This window comes from Periplaneta americana, chromosome 11 (assembly GCF_040183065.1).
Source record: "Periplaneta americana isolate PAMFEO1 chromosome 11, P.americana_PAMFEO1_priV1, whole genome shotgun sequence".
Taxonomy (NCBI): Eukaryota; Metazoa; Arthropoda; class Insecta; order Blattodea; family Blattidae; genus Periplaneta; species Periplaneta americana.
In genome coordinates, this window is record NC_091127.1 from 10,545,633 (window position 1) to 10,561,225 (window position 15,593).

Here is a 15,593-nt window from a genome sequence, read left to right on the forward strand (position 1 = left end):
GAGTTACTAAAGCTGGAAAATCTGCCGTTCAATTATTTTACAGCGTCGCAGATGTTATCAGTGCATATGTTACGTTCTTCAACACAAAGGACAGTAAGGGCACTTGTGTTCCTATAGTCATTCAAATGTGGTTCAGCAATTGCGCTATGCGAGACAATTCTTCGGAAAATTTGCATTTGGTTTCCTGTTCCGCTTCCTATTTGAGAGCCGGCTGTTCGTGGCACCCGGCCAGGAGCGGAGCGCTGTTGGCTGGCCGCGAGCAGACAGTCGCGAGGCAACAAGCCTGCAGTCTACACGCTGTGGAAGTGACAGTCAACTGTTTTCCTTTACTCTCTTGTTTTGGAGTGTGTTTGAAGTGTCGCGAGTGTTTGTGTGTGTACGCCGGGACTAGAAGTATGCTATATGCGGAAACAAGGTATTGTCACGTTTTTAAAAGCTACTTAAAATGTATTTTGTTTAATGATAACGAAATTTCTGTGCTGTGTTGCGTCCTTTTTTCGATGTAAAGTACAATTTTGCAACGCACCATAAACAATTGAGGAGATACACAACAGCGATTATTGACAAACTGTATCACAGCCATTTACGTTGGTGCTAAAAGGGCATATACGAGCTTCGTTAATAATTCTGTGGCCGAAAGGAAAAAGGTCTTAAGTCATTTTTTGTGAAAATGAGATTTTTATATATTCTGAAAGCAGAAACAATTCTCTACAATCTGGTAAAACGGTTAAAGTCAAATAGAACTCCTGACTGGATTTACAGAGCGTTACCAAATGTCCTAAGTACTTTTTGAATCTAGCACACATAGAATAAAAGACTTAAGAATATTTAATACTTTATTCCTTACAAACATCATAGGGTTAATTTCCATGCTTCCCTATTAAAAAGATCTAACTTGTATTTTAGCTATTTTATCACATTCTGCTGCCCTTCCCTTTCAAAACTTTAAGCACCAGGTAAACAGTCCTAAGTTGTTTAAGACCTATTTTGCATCCCTAATAATTTACATTTCCCATTTGAAGGGTACACGGGAAAAACGATCAAGGTCCATCAAAAATCGAAATTGAGTTAATAATGCTATCTTATAGTGGGAAGGAAGTACTATCATGTGGTCTAGCTAGTAATAAGAAATAATCGTTCTTGACATTCCACTACGTCAATTTCTATTAAATACACACATAACAAAGTATTAAGTGCTTAAACTTTAAAATTCGTTTTTCTCGAAACTTTCTAAAATGGACCTTGATCGTTATTCCCGTGTACCCTTAATTTATTTTGACATGAAAAAGGTCTTATGTTTAAATTGTCCCTTCTCAGTTTGGGTTCTAGTCTTAAAAAGGCTTAAGTGCGGCTATTTTTGGTAATAATCAAGAAAATTGTTAAATGAGCAACATTACCTATTTTAGAAGAGATATAAACAAATAATATCCAGGAAAAACCTCTTAATTAAAAAAACTCTATAATTGACATCAATTTCAATCTTTTTACTGCTCTCCTGAAAAGTATAAAATTTTTACTTAAGACCTTTTTCCTCCCGGCCACAGAATTACTAATGAGTTTATTCCTTCACGTAGTTACTTCAAAATGTTAACTTTGAAACAAGACAATGTTATTAGTTTATTTTTACGTCATCTCTTAGCACCAACCCATTTTCCCGGACGGAACCAGATCATAAAAATGTAAACATTCAACAAAATGTCATGATAGGAACATACACGAAAAAGGGCGAGAATAAAAACTAGATAGGCAATGAAATTTGACCCTTAGGATACAGCTGTGGTTAGAAAACCAATTGCGTAGCGTTTGTCGGTCCAAAGTTTCTTTCCTTTTCCGAAGTTCTTTGCGGTTCTTTCCTGTGAAGCTAAGATAAGAAAATGTGTGTTCGTCACCCGGGAGGAAAACTTGGTTTAAATTATACAAATGCAAACTGTTCCATAAATCCCCATGCACACAGATAAAATTAATTTATCGTGATAGTTTAATGAAACAACGATATAATTTTGACTTTTAGAACTGAACAACCAAACATTAGTGACAACCGATAACTGCACTGTATTGCAAAACTAATACAAAGGAATGTTCAATTTTTTTTTTTTTTTACCATTCGTTGTCCTGGTCATAAAATATTATGGTGTATTAAATTATATTAAGGGAGGAGGTGACTGGTGAAATTTTGGTGATTTTCAGTAAAAAAATCTCATTTTAGTTTTCTCGTAAAAATGAATCGCCAATCTCTTATTTATATGTTCAACAAGCTTCAATAGTCCACACCTGTGGAGTAACGGTCAGCGCGTCTGGCCGCGAAACTAGGTGGCCCGGGTTCGAATCCCGGTCGGGGCAAGTTACCTGGTTGAGGTTTTTTCCGGGGTTTTCCCTCAACCCAATACGAGCAAATGCTGGGTAACTTTCGGTGCTGGACCCCGGACTCATTTCACCGGCATTATCACCTTCATTTCATTCAGACGCTAAATAACCTAGATGTTGATACAGCGTCGTAAAATAACCCAATTAAAAAAAAAAACAAGCTTCAATGTTCTCCGGCGATCGAAAGCATAACAATTACGCAATATACAGGGTGATTCACGAGGATTTACCGTCACTTAAGGCTCATTCACAATGAAAATTAAACATAACGCAAGCGTTAACTTAAAGGCCCATTCACAATGAAAATTAAACATAACCGTAACATAAACACAGAAGTTTGCGGCCAGGCTACCAAATGGGATCATTCACAATGATTCACAGAAGCATTGACATAAACATTACCGTAAGACTTTAACATGAAAGTTTGCAAACTCCAAACTTTCATGCTTATGCTTACGTGATTTGCAAACAGAACACAATGGTGGAGCGCTGAAGTATACGACAGAACATGAGGGAATGGCGTCGTTGTTACGTTTCCATAGTTACCAAGTATGTCTGCGGTTATGTTTATGTTCCCACCGTGAATGATGGTATGACTTCTTGATTTTACTGTAACGTTAACGCTTACGTTATGTTTAATTTTCATTGTGAATGAGCCTTAAGAATATAAACGTTACAGTAAAATCAAGAAGTCATACCATCATTCACGATGGGGACATAAACATAACCGCAAACATACTTGGTAACCATGGAAACGTAACAACGACGCCATTTCCTCATATTCTGTCGTATACTTCAGCGCTCCACGATTGTGTTCTGTTTGCAAATCACGTAATCATAAGCATGAAAGTTTGGAGTTTGCAAACTTCTATGTTAACGTCTTACGGTTATGTTTATGTCAGTGTTTATGTGAATCATTGTGAATGATCCCATTTGGTAGCCTGGCCGCAAACTTCTGTGTTTATGTTACGGTTATGTTTAATTTTCATTGTGAATGGACCTTTACGGAGCTTGTTTCCGAAGACAGATGCGACCGGGATGCGACGTAGGCAAACGGACGACAGTACCTGTGCGAGAATATGATTCAATATTGAAAGTTCTTTCGCCACTGGAAAACGCAAAGATATTTCTGGAACGTACTATACTCACTAACTCAGTACTGTTTGTGTTTACTATGACCGTAAGGCGACTTTGACTGTATACGCTTGGTTCTGTGTGGAGAACGGTTGGAAGTTTACTAGTAGAGGGGTGGGAGTGAAGTACATTCCAAAACTCAGGTACAATAAAAATTGAAGTAAAAATAAAATGATGTCCCTGTATGATCTTAAGCTCGAGTTCCCAAAAAACCGTCCCAATAACTGTACTGATTCAAGAAGAACTGAGAATTTAATAACATGACATACATGTGTGTGTTTTGTTTGTCTTTATGGCTGGTCTATGTGTTTTTGAAGTCTTGTGAGAAGCCTATGTTCTCAGAACATCAATTACTATTGATATTACTATTTCAGTATTATTATTATTATTATTATTATTATTATTATTATTAATATTATTATTATTTACTTATTTCATATTAAGGTCATAAAACCTTCTCTTCCATCCTACCAGAGAGAACATATAAATACAAAAAATAAATACAAGCACTGATGAAAATAATACAAATTAAATTAAAGCCCTATAGAGGGTCAACTGGGTCAAAAGAACACTACAGAGCTCTCATCGAGCTAATACATGGAAAAAAAAAAGAAAACTGAGATAGCAATCATGATTGTGATAACTGATGATGATGATGATGATGATTATGATGATAACAACAATAACAATAACATTCACAACAAGCCATAATTATGTAATGTGGGGCAAATATGTAAAAATATGCAGTATCAAATTTTAATAGGCTATATTAATGGTAATAAAATTACAAGATTAGCTTACTTACTTACAAATGGCTTTTAAGGAACCCGAAGGTTCATCGCCGCCCTCACATAAGCCCGCCATCGGTCCCTATCCTGTGCAAGATTAATCCAGTCTCTATCATCATATCCCACCTCCCTCAAATACATTTTAATATTATCTTCCCATCTACGTCGCGGACTCCCCAAAGGTCTTTTCCCCTCTGGCCTCCCAACTAACACTCTATACGCATTTCTGGATTCGCCCATACGTGCTACATGCCTTGCCCATCTCAAACGTCTGGATTTAATGTTCCTAATTATGTCAGGTGAAGAATACAATGCGTGCAGTTCTGTGTTGTGTAACTTTCTCCATTCTCCTGTAACTTCATCCCGCTTAGCCCCAAATATTTTCCTAAGCACCTTATTCTCAAACACCCTTAACTTATGTTCCTCTCTCAGAGTGAGAGTCCAAGTTTCACAACCATACAGAACAACCGGTAATATAACTGTTTTATAAATTCTAACTTTCAGATTTTTGGACAGCAGACTGGATGATAAAAGCTTCTCAACCGAATAATAACACGCATTTCCCATATTTATTCTGCGTTTAATTTCCTCCCGAGTGCCATTTATATTTGTTACTGTTACTCCAAGATATTTGAATTTTTCCACCCCTTCGAAGGATAAATCTCCAATTTTTATATTTCCATTTCGTACAATATTACAAGATTCGCTAAGATTTGTTATTTATACTGTTAGGTTGAAAGGAATATAATATGTAATTACGTAAAAATCCGGTCCCTATTCATTAGCTGAGAACCGAATATGGGGTCTATACTTCGTTGTCACTCGTATTATTTATCACTGTTGGACAGCTGTGTTTATTGTTAAGTTTGTTTAATATAATATCTTTTCTCACGCAAGCGTGAGAAATTAATATTTTAGTTGCACAATGAAATCGAGTAGGTGCTTTAAAAGATTCGTTCAGGTCAGACTGACTGCAAAGGTTAGGTTTCTTTATTTTCCACGAAGTTTTCGCAACGTACTACGATTAATTAGCGGTTATTAACTTTTGTTTGAATGGTTTTTGTGTCTAAGAAGTGACATAACTTTAATTTTATGGCTATTGTGTTTGCAAGCCACCAGCAGTAATGTCTGTGAATTTATTACGTAATATGACGAAAAAATGTTCCACATTAGTCTGTTTTTTTATAAAGCAATGGCTTAATTAGTCAATTATGAGGAAGTGGATACATCGGCAGTCTCTGGCGGTGCGGTTAAATCCATTGAGCTGTGCAAGGGCCACAACGAGAATTAAATTCTTTCACACTTAATATAAAATACATAAAAAGACAGGAAGTACAAATAACGACTAAGAGTATAAGAATGACTACGTTTTGATATTATTTAGATTCCCGAGTTCCGCCGTGTGAAAGTGGAATTTATGTCTGGCAGAAACAGTGTTGTCGTAGGATTTCAGAGGTATTCGTATTATGTCTGCCATCTGTCATTAATAAAATGAAATAGGCCTACATGTGTCATTGCAATAATTTGCCCAATATTTGATGATCGACACTGGACGCAATGATTACCCCTTTTATGAATAGGCCAGCCGTGGCGAAAATGTGATCGTGCGCCGAGCCACTGTGTAGCCTGCAACGTGCATAGCACCTATGGAGGGAGGCGGACACCCGAAAGGGAAGTGAAGCAACTGTCTGAATTATTAAGAGATTTTCATTTTCCTTACGTCAAGCACTTAAATATAATTTTATACAGTACAAGGCTACAAACTAATGTTTAGTACGTGTAACGAAGAAAGAAATGAACAATAAATCATAGGATACATTATCACAACCTAAAATTAACTGTCTTCAAAATGTCTCTGCGACAGAGTTTCAAAATCAGGAATTATGTCACTTACTGCCAGTCGTAGTTGACCACGAAGGTATTTGTCTGTCAGTCGTGATCTAAATTTGATTTTTATGATTTTCATTGTTGAAAATAATTTTTCACTAACGTAAGTTGTAGCGAACATGGCTTCAACAGAGCAAGCGAAAGAACGAAGCTTCGGATATTTATTTTTTGGCAAAGATTTGAAAAGTTCAACATTTGTCAAGTCCTTACATGTAGCTTTCATTAATCTGTGAGTTCAAATTGAAGATCTAACCACATTATTCGTACATCTGCTGAAAAAGGTTCGACGTACAGAGATGATGATGATATGATGAGATGATGATAATGATGATGATGATGATAATAATAATAATAATAATAATAATAATAATAACACTTAACCTTTTAATGTTTCATGAATCACATGTAGTATAAAGCCGTTTTATGTTATGCAACCGTTTTCCTCGTAATAAATGTGAACAAATCAAACATTTAATATTCTCATCATATTGGCAGCAAAAAAAAAAAAAAAATGCGTCCTCTCATCCTACTTGAAACTTTCGTTTTTGTAGAGGTACATGGTTTCCAGAGAGACATTGCGACGATACGCCACTCGCAGGTCAGAAACAAATACAAATGGAACGGAGTTTGACTCCGGTGAGGAGAGGGTGAGGTTGTGGGAGGTAGGAATCAAGGGAAATACATAGCTATCATTGTGAGCCACAATGTCCTCGCGAGTCACATTTTCGTCATGGCTGGAATAGGCCTAGGCTACTCTTGTAGGACTTGCACACCAATGCCTGTAGGTGAGGAAATGGTATTTTTTGTACCACACACTATACACCGACACATACATAGTTTCCCCTAGCCTGGAGTCAAAAACAGAGCGTAGAGGCCTCCACAGAGACACATAGGGTAGGACAGCTCATGAATGAGGGACGCCCATCTATGCCCGAGGCGGGATTCGAACCCACGAACTCTCAGACCGCGCCAGAAGCGCACACTTCGTAGTCACCCTGCCCGTCAAATTGCTTTTTACGTACAAAATAAGCGATGTGGCTGCTGACACAGTGCTCGACCTCTAGCTTGACATTGCATGCTTAATATATTTCGCGTTACTGAAATAATTGAAGTCCATCGTACGTTTTGCGCTAATTTGTTGATGGTTACATCACACTTTGTGAATCATAAACTGCACAGTACAAGCCCTTCATGTTGTATGTTTTGGAGATACGTATATGTTGGGAGATATATATAAGGTAGTTTTCTTTCAGATTTCTCGTTCCGTTCTCATTTCATCAATGTTTCATCGTCGTCTTGTCTAATTTACTATAGATAGCCAACCAATCTACCCATGTACTGACCAACTTATTTACCTACCTACCTACCGACAGACTGACCAACTTACTTGCCTACCTACCGACCGACCAACCTACCTATTTACCAACCAATCTACTTACCTACCAACTAATGTATGCATCTACCTACAAACCAGTTTAAAAACCTACCAATCAACCTACTTAAAAACAATCTATTTATCAACCAACCGATCTATCAAGCTATCTAAATATTTAACTACAAACTAGTCAATCTACCTAACTACAAACCAACTAATCAACGCCCATCCTACCTACCTACCGACACACTGACTGACCAACTTACCTACCTACCGACCGACCAACCTATTTACCAAGCAGTCTACTTACCTGCCAACTAATGTATGCATTTACCTACAAACCAGTTTAAAACCTACCAATCAACCTACTTAAAACAATCTATTTACCAACCAACCGATCTATCAAGCTTTCTACATATTTAACTACAAACTAGTCAATCTACCTAACTACAAACCAACTAATCAACGCCCATCCTACCTACCTACCGACACACTGACTGACCAACTTACCTACCTACCGACCGACCAACCTATTTACCAAGCAGTCTACTTACCTACCAACTAATGTATGCATTTACCTACAAACCAGTTTAAAACCTACCAATCAACCTACTTAAAACAATCTATTTACCAACCAACCGATCTATCAAGCTTTCTACATATTTAACTACAAACTAGTCAATCTACCTAACTACAAACCAACTAATCAACGCCCATCCTACCTACCTACCGACACACTGACTGACCAACTTACCTACCTACCGACCGACCAACCTATTTACCAAGCAGTCTACTTACCTACCAACTAATGTATGCATTTACCTACAAACCAGTTTAAAACCTACCAATCAACCTACTTAAAACAATCTATTTACCAACCAACCGATCTATCAAGCTTTCTACATATTTAACTACAAACTAGTCAATCTACAAACCAACTAATCAACGCCCATCCTACCTACCTACCGACACACTGACTGACCAACTTACCTACCTACCGACCGACCAACCTATTTACCACGCAGTCTACTTACCTACCAACTAATGTATGCATTTACCTACAAACCAGTTTAAAACCTACCAATCAACCTACTTAAAACAATCTATTTACCAACCAACCGATCTATCAAGCTTTCTACATATTTAACTACAAACTAGTCAATCTACCTAACTACAAACCAACTAATCAACGCCCATCCTACCTACCTACCGACACACTGACTGACCAACTTACCTACCTACCGACCGACCAACCTATTTACCAAGCAGCCTACTTACCTACCAACTAATGTATGCATTTACCTACAAACCAGTTTAGAACCTACCAATCAACCTACTTAAAACAATCTATTTACCAACCAACCGATCTATCAAGCTTTCTACATATTTAACTACAAACTAGTCAATCTACCTAACTACAAACCAACTAACAAATGCCTACCTACCTACCTACCTACCTACCTACCTACCTACAACTTATCCACAAATCTACAACGGAGAAACCAATTCATCTACAATCGATGTGTCTACCAACAAATCAATGATATCATTCACTTCTTTTGTTAAGTTTATTTATACATGCCTTAACATCTGTGCTTATATCGCTCGTTTAGGATCTTAGGGTATACTAGTAGGTCGTTTTCACTATTGTTGAGTTCCTGTTTCTATTATCGTGTTATAGATGGCTTGTGTGATGTCAACGCAAGCGCATTTTTCTGACCTTGACGTCGTGCGCGGGCAGCAAGCGCTAAGTATGGAAAGAGGAAGGGTTGTGTATATGAATAAGCAGCCTGTTGGATTAAGAAAACAGTGGTGCACAAACTTCAAACGGAACGTGAAATTTTATGTCGTTATTTTTGGATGGCTTCTTTCTGTTTAATATTATCTATATTGTCTGTAAAACAAAAGTACTAACACTGATTTCTTAATATTTCAGTTGTGTTTTCAATCTTAATAACATAATAGATAGTTAAGAAGGAATATTCACTTAAATTCCATAGTAGTATAATATTATACTGTATTAAGTGGATGAAACACATCATTCATAAAGAAAGTGATATTCCAAAAAAAGAGATTGAGTATGACGTGATAAGTTGCAATTTATATTGATGGTATCTTTAGCCTTATAAAAGTAATGAATAAACTAATCGAAACAATATTACAGTACAAAGCAAAGTTACCTAGGTACTGTATCTGTTTTAAGTGTAACTAATATTACATAACAAAACTCTTATCACATTATGCTTTTAAGGTGATATTTGTGAGCAACTTCCTATCATCAGAATATTAAATTATTTTCTCGAAATCTGCTGAAGCTATAGAGCTGACATTTTTACAACACATGGGCACGTAACTTTTGCTTATGTATAACAGTAGTTGCTTTGTTAATTCATTTCCTTACAAACAATTTCCATGCGAATATTTTCAAAATTTTCAATTCACTATCTTCAGTAATACGTATATACGGTATATTAGATTTACGAAAACATTCTGTAAGGCTGCTAAATAAATAGGCCTATACCTGAAAATTTCACTTTTCTATACGAAAAGTTGAGAAAATATTTCTTTTGAATAAAAAAATCAAACTTGTGAAAAATGAGCATTAAAATTAAAACTTACATTCTTATAATGCACTTATACTTCTCAGGCAAATCTAAAAATTAACATGGATACAGTTTTAATAAGTTCTCTTCCCTTTATCTATAGAATCAGTGCTGGCCATCCCTGAATATAGCTCGACCAAGCGGCATATACCACCTTTTTCGTCTGTCTCGTTCCTTTCCGCTATAAAGCGCTCAGGCTCTCCTGGGCTCTAAAGCGCGCGCTTGCTCCTGTGGGCATAAATTGACATGCCTGATCTAACTGATTATAGATTTTGATTAATGTTTATAATATTGGTGATTGAGGCGGTGATGAATCATGGTATATAGATTTCCAATCCGGCATTTGCCTTTGTGATTGAGGGAAACCAGAAAAAAAACCCAGTCAGATTGCTCGGCAACGGGGTTTGAACTTTGCACCTCCCGAATGCGAGTCTCAAGTTACCGTTTGGGTTTACTCGCCCATTTTCATCAATCTTATCAACTTGCCAATCTTGCTACCAACGAACGGACGAACCTATCAATCTACCGGTCAACGAGTCAATTTAATTATCTATCGCCCAGGCAATCTAGTTTTCTTCTAATTAATTAGTCTAGCTACGTACCAACTAGTCAGTCTTACCTATTTTATCTGTATCTACTTGCCAATATATGTGTGTTTTACTGTCTGCATATCATGTATACAAGAACAGGTTTGAGTTGGAAGTCTGGCATCATAACCACCTGCTTCATGGCATTGTCTCATCATTAGCTTGATAGTTGAGGCGCGAGGGGGGGATAACTGTGCACTACCAGCAGTACCTGCAACCCACTTACAAGTTGGATAAAATAGATTCGTTTTATTTGGTCGAAGTGTTAAGGCTCATTCATAATGAAAATTAAACATAACGTAAGCGTTAACTTAACGTTACAGTAAAATCAAGAAGTCATACAATCATTCACGATGGGATCATACTTGGTAACCATGGAAACATAACAACGATGCCATTTCCTCATATTCTGTCGTATACTTCAGCGCTCCACGATTGTGTTCTGTTTGCAAATCACGTAAGCATAAGCATGAAAGTTTGGAGTTTGCAAACTTTCATGTTAACGTCTTACGCTAATGTTTATGTCAATGCTTATGTGAATCATTGTGAATGATCCATTTGGTAGCCTGGGCGCAAACTTCTGTGTTTATGTTACGGTTATGTTTAATTTTCATTGTGAATGGGCCTTTAGTATGCATACAATTGTCTTATGTGAAAACATTTTAATTGGTTATTTTACGACGCTTTATCAACTGATATGTTTATCTAGAGTCTGAGTGAGATGAAGGTGATAATGCCAGCGAAATGAGTCCTGGGTCGAGCGCCGAAAGTTACCCAGCATTTGCTCTTAATGCGTTGAGGAAAAATCCCGGAAAAAGCCTCAATCAAGTAACTTGTCCCAACCAGGATTTGAACCTGGGCCCACTAGTTTCAAGGTCAGACGTGCTAACCTTTACTCCACAGCGGTGAACTGTATGAATATTTAGGCAATTTCTAGTATCAGTAGGACAGTCATCAAGGTTATCCACAGTAAGCAGAGGGAAGTTACAAGGTCTATGGCTCCCAATAGTCATGAGGAGGCGATAAACAAATGCCTAAATAAAAATATTAAGGCGAATGTTTTGGTTTAAATTTTCTGTCAAGAATGTGATGATAATTTTGGTTAGTGTAATTTGTAATTGATTTAAAGGCTTAATTCCGTTATTTTCAGTAACTCTCACAGGAATGTTATAAGTGGAGGTTTCACAGCAATGTCTTCAATTTATGAACCTATATTTTAATAGTCTATGGAAATAATCATTAGAGACTATTTTTATATTGCGAACTATTTTTCTTTAATAATTTCAAGGGAAAAATTGTTCCGGGGCCGGGTATCGATCTCGGGACCCTTCGCTTAGCGCACGAATGCTCTACCGACTGAGCTACCTCAGAAACTATACACGACACCGTCACAATTCTTTCCTTTATATCCACACAATTCAAATGGGCTGACAAAACGCCAGAACTCAACTTTGAGTGCACACAATTCTGTGAGACTTAAATTGTGGCTTTCTGTTAATGTACCTACAGTAACGAATATACGAGTATTATGCAAGAATTGTGACGGTGTCGTGTATAGTTCTTTGGGTAGCTCAGTCGGTAGAGCATTCGTGCTCTAAGCGAAGGATCCCAGGATCGATACCCGGCTCCGGAACAATTTTTCCCTTGAAATTATTCAAGCCTGCTTTACAGGGAGCTTCTACCTGAAAGCCAGATTTTCATATATATTTTTTCCATTTTATTTTTATTTATTGTGCTTTATTATTATGCAGTATATTTTATTTAGAAGAATTCATTCCATTTGGGGCTAAGCGGGATGAAGTTACAGGAGAATGTAGAAAGTTACATAACGCAGAACTTCACGCATTGTATTCTTCACCTGACATAATTAGGAACATTAAATCCAGACGTTTGAGATGGGCAGGGGCGAATCCAGAAATGCATATAGAGTGTTAGTTGGGAGGCCGGAGGGAAAAAGACCTTTAGGGAGGCCGAGACGTAGATGGGAAGATAATATTAAAATCGATTTGAGGGAGATGGGATATGATGATAGAGACTGGATTAATCTTGCACAGGATAGGGACCAATGGCGGGCTTATGTGAGGGCGGCAATGAACCTTCGGGTTCCTTAAAAGCCATTTGTAAGTAAGTAAGAATTAATTCCTCTTTATTTGTTTTAATGGAGAAGAATGGAACGTGTGAAGTGGACAGATAGAATAAGAAATGAAGCTGTATTGGAAAGAGTAGGTGAAGAAAGAATGATGCTGAAACTAATCAAGAAGAGGAAAATGAATTGGTTGGGTCACTGTCTGGAAAGAAACTGCCTACTGAAGGATGCACTGGAAGGAATAGTGAACGGGAGAAGAGTTCGGGGCAGAAGAAGATAGACGACATTAAGATATATGGATCGTATGAAGAGACAAAGGGGAAGGCACAAAATAGGAAATATTGGAGAAAGCTGGGTTTGCAGTGAAAGACTTGCTCCGGGACAGAACACTGAATGAATGAATGAATTAATTAATTAATCAATTAATTAATTTTCTTACATAAATATCACCTTCTTTACCCTTTCTGAGCATTACACACACACACACACACACACACACACACACACACACACACATATATATATATATATATATATATATATATATATATATATATGAAGAGTATATTACACAATACACACATTACTAGGGCTAGAATTTTAATGAAATTGCATCTTTTTTCTAGTAAGCCAGAAACTTAGCTGCTTTAGTATTTATATGTTATGTGATAAACTGAGTGTTTTAAGACATATTTGTTAGGGCATTTTTTGCATTTTTTGCCTGTTTCAACTCATAAGAGCATTTTTTGTTTTATTCGGTCATTTTTTAGACATTTTAATTTAATTTTAGCCATAAATCCCCATTATTAATGTAAAATAATGTTTATTTCCTTTGATATTTTCTTTACATATTTCGTCCATTAATACCCATTATTTTGTATAATATTTTAATCGTTTTTCTACATAAATATTGCCATTTTAACGTAGTACACCCCATGTAATGAATCAGTCCAACCACCCCTTCAATATAGACTCCTCTATACCTGCTAATTCCGGATAACAGTGGCGTGTGGTAGACTATATGGAAACTAAAAGTAAAGTAAATCCATGGCCCTACAGCCCATGAAGGGCCAAGATCCACCAGGTGACTGCTGATCTCATGTCCACATGCCGAAGCAGAGGTGAACGATCATACATGGAAACTACATTAGGTAAAATAATTAATTAAAGTGTACTACTTAGAAACAATTATGTAAAATTTAATTTAATTACTATCTAAATATAAAGTAGTACAAAACCTCTTTTTCTACTAAGCCAATTATGTAAGATCAATTTTGGGACATTTTTAACGGTATTCTTGAAAGATTTTTAGGTCATAAATGCATTGTTTTTAGGACATTTTTTCATGATTTATAGGTTATCAAAATCCTAGCCCTATACATTACACAAACACCCGTTGGAACAAAGTAGTATGGTGGCGCTTCTGATGAAAGCCGTATCGTCACAATCCGTCAACGCATCCTAATCAATCAGCCAGTCTTTGAAAGAACAGACAGGCAGACAGACTGAGCGAGAGACCGTCGTTAATGGTCGCTTTCCGCACCAATGAAGTGCGAACACGCCTAAAATAAATGCCTAACAATGTTTTTGAAACAGCCACTATAACTGCATAAGAATTTTCCGGTACGAAACAGCTTCAGAGAAGGCAGAGAATATCAAAGAGTCCAGCTACCAAGCTAACTTGCACGGACAATATCCAATTATGTTTTCGTGTAATATTGAGTTGAATTAGGTCTGCAACAAGGAGGTACCTTACATCAAGGAGAAGAGAATGGAAAACCTGTGATGTACCGAGAAAGAGAATAATGTCGAATGGTTGTTGTTGCACGCAATCTGAGAGACATCTCTTAAAAGAAGAAGACAGGAAAATACTTAACAAAGAAAATAAACGGTGTTGCGTAAATGACATGTATTTTGTCATTCGATTACAAAGAAAGTGAAACCCTCCCAATAAATCACTAAGTTATGCTACTGAGTTATACCACATCTTAGTTTTAATGTGACTATTACACTTTTATTACGTCATTCTACTTTTGACCAACAAACCAGTACGAAACGACGTGTTTGAAACAATCATACGTGCTTATCCTACAATTTTTATCACCTCTATAGCATTTATTTCTTTGTTTGCCAGCATTGTACTTTCAATAATTGTATCATTTTTAAAAATGATTCATGTTTATTTCATTATCCTTAATTAAAATTTTTCTATCGTTTATCTTTTTTATGTTATTTAGGCTATGTTATAGTTTCTACTGTCTAAGATTATGGATAGTCACGTACCAGAGATTGTTTAATATATATTGATAATTGAAGTGGAATTCAATGAAAATTGAAACAATCAACAAAGCCTTCTTGACTAGTAATAGTTCATAGATTTCAGTGAAGATTGTATAGTTGGCACAACTGGTAACAAAAGAACAGGTGATCATATCGCACTACTGCCATGTAATGTAATATTTGTAATGATGAAATGGTACAATAATACATTTTCAAGACAGTTTAGTAAGTCAATATCTTATTATATTAGAGTACTTTATTTCATCTAATCTTTATATACTTTATGCTCGACCATGCCGAAATGTAGTAATTATACACCTGGTAGCAGACCTTTAATGCATGTCATTAAAGTACACCTACTCAATAAAGGTCAGGTCTTTCAGCCAATGACGACTCAGGTTACAACTGTTCAGCCAATGACAGGTCAGCTTTCTACCGTTATAAAACCGCAAGTATCGATTATTCTCGGATATGCAATCGAAAGAGAAT

The 15,593-nt window shown here is 36.6% G+C and overlaps 1 protein-coding gene across 2 annotated transcripts in view; it reads left to right on the plus strand.

Moving 5' to 3' along the window:
• Positions 1-249: 249 nt before the first annotated feature.
• The window catches only part of LOC138708788 (transcriptional regulator ATRX-like), a 138,979-nt gene continuing 123,635 nt past the window's right edge, over positions 250-15,593 (plus strand). For both annotated transcript variants that reach the window (XM_069838968.1, XM_069838966.1), the window contains exon 1: positions 250-415. The gene's annotated coding sequence lies outside the window, so the exon portion shown is untranslated. The remainder of the gene's footprint in view (positions 416-15,593) is intronic.